This window comes from Limulus polyphemus, unplaced genomic scaffold (genome assembly GCF_000517525.1).
Source record: "Limulus polyphemus unplaced genomic scaffold, Limulus_polyphemus-2.1.2 Scaffold891, whole genome shotgun sequence".
Classification (NCBI taxonomy): Eukaryota; Metazoa; Arthropoda; class Merostomata; order Xiphosura; family Limulidae; genus Limulus; species Limulus polyphemus.
The window spans coordinates 47,514-50,338 of NW_013666501.1; positions in this window are offsets into that span (position 1 = coordinate 47,514).

Sequence of the window (2,825 nt, forward strand, 5' to 3'; positions counted from 1 at the left end):
TACATGATAATAATGATATTTTGTTATTAATATTACATGATAATAATGATATTTTGTTATTAATATTACATGATGATAATAATTTCCATTTTTTTAAAGTACTATTTGACAATAATGATATTTGTTGAAGTAATTACACGGTAATAATGTTATTTCATTAGAAATACCACGCGGTAATAATGTTATTCCATTAGAAATACCACACGGTAATAATGATATTCCATTAGAAATACCACACGGTAATAATGTTATTCCATTAGAAATACCACACGGTAATAATGTTATCCATTAGAAATACCACACGGTAATAATGATATTCCATTAGAAATACCACACGGTAATAATGATATTCCATTAGAAATACCACACGGTAATAATGATATTCCATTAGAAATACCACACGGTAATAATGTTATTTCATTAGAAATACCACACGGTAATAATGATATTCCATTAGAAATACCACACGGTAATAATGATATTCCATTAGAAATACCACACGGTAATAATGTTATCCAGTAGAAATACCACACGGTAATAATGATATTCCATTAGAAATACCACACGGTAATAATGATATTCCATTAGAAATACCACAAGGTAATAATGTTATTTCATTAGAAATACCACAAGGTAATAATGTTATTTCATTAGAAATACCACACGGTAATAATGATATTCCATTAGAAATGCCCCCAGAAGCACAGCGGTATGTCTGCGCTAGAAGCCGGGTTTCGATACCCGTGGTGGGCAGAGCACAGATAGCCCATTATGTAGCTTCGTGCTTAACTACAAACAAACCGTTAGAAATACTAAATGGTAATAAAGATATCCTGTTAGACATATCACATGGTAATAAAAATACCAATAAAGACGCTTTTTTATACTAGTTTTGCCGAGTTTAAAATAGTATGCTACAAATGAGGGTGTGGGCCGCCCGCTTTCACTATTTTGAGCCGCGACTCACAAACCATTTGTTTGGTACAAAATTATCCGTGCATTAAACGTCGCTTTCGTTTAGCTTCTGCTTCACGTATTTAGCTGCCGACTTACTAGCTCAACTAAGTCTTCATTCGCGGCATTCAAATTAGAATGATTTCCAAAGTCGAAATATTCATCCGATTTTTATCCATCTGAACTTGACTTTTGAGAGGTCCACCTGAGTACCTGTACCAAATTTTACTGAAATTCCTCGCAAAAACTTGCGACACCAGGGGAGAGGCTATGCCATACCTTGGCAGGTATTTCGGCTTCAAACCATATGACTTGAAACTCAAAAAGAGCCCAAATCGGAGTGTTCAGAAATGAATATGTCTCTTCACACCCCTCAAGATCTAAAGATAACTTGACTAGCTAATACTACGAGATACACTTAATAGAGTGAATGTTGCTTAGATACGGTGATATCAGCTCAAGCAAAAAGAAGAAATTCAGTAAGCAAAAAGAACTTTCAAAATCGCAAGAGGGCGTCTTTAGGCAAAATATGGGTCTTTCATTTACCTTTTCTGGGAGATAAGCAGAAGCATAGGTTGGGGTCGATAGATCGAAATACCCTTAATTTTGTTGTGGGAGGAAAACAAGAGTACCCCGAGAAAAACCCACTTTCATTACCCGGACGCCGAATAAGCACAAAGCTACACAACGTGCTATCTGTGCTGTTCTCACCACGGGTATCGAAACAGGATATTTGGCATTTTAAGCCTTCAGACTTGCAGCTGAGCCACTGAAGGACTATAAGTAAAGAATTCTACACTAAAGTATTAATTACAATAACAGCTTCAAATAAGACTAAAGGGGAGGAGGGATTTCTGTTAATCTCATGTTAAAAGAAGTTTTGTAGTTGGTATTTAAAACCCGTTAATTGGAAACAAACGTTTCTTATTTCACTGTATATATTTATATCAAAACTGAAGGCAAATGTGGAAAATTAAATTCATACATAGCAACCATCGTTTCTTCGGAAGTTTAAATATCAGTAACTTTCTTGACTATCTTATCTGGGATCGTGGGTTCGAATCCCGTCCCCAAACATACTCGCAATTTTAGATGTGGGGTGTTTACAATCTTACGGTCAATCTCACTATTTTTTAGTAAAAGAGTAGCCCAAGAGTTGGCGGTGGGTGGTGATGACTAGCTGCCTTCCCTCTAGTCTTACACTGCTAAATTAGGGACGGCTAGCGTAGATAGCCCTCGTGTAGCTTTGCGTGAAATTCAAAACAAACAAAACAATGATCAATCAAGTTTAAGTATTTTTAAGATGAACCTTGTTTTTTTTACCAGTGGCTTAAAAGAAAATACGAATCACTTTCGAAATGTAAACATTATGATCAAATAACAAACTTTAATGTCCCCCGGTAGGACTTTCAACACTAAAATCTGAGGTTCGATTCCTGCGGTGGACACAGCAGATGGCGCAACTTGGATTTGCTCTAAAAAACAAACGTTCAACAATAACAAGAGCACTGATAGTAATTTATCAATACTATTAGCCATGTTTATAGTAGTGTAATAAATTTATTTTAGCAATGTCATTATTACTTCTTGTTTACGTTATTTATGCAGAAAAAGTTGGTCTAGGCATTTCTGTAAATAGTGTTTGAAACCGGTAACAAAAGAATTTCTTTTTTGCGTTGTCTGTATAATTTTACAGTAAGTCTGATTCGATGACGAGGAACCCACTTTGAGACTAATAATGGCTGGAGACGGCTTGAATGGGTAATGAAGAAAAACTTTAATATAACAGCAAATGTACAACGTTTCGACAAGGTTTTGAAACGTTGTACATTTGCTGTTATATTAAAGTTTTTCTTCATTACCCATTCAAG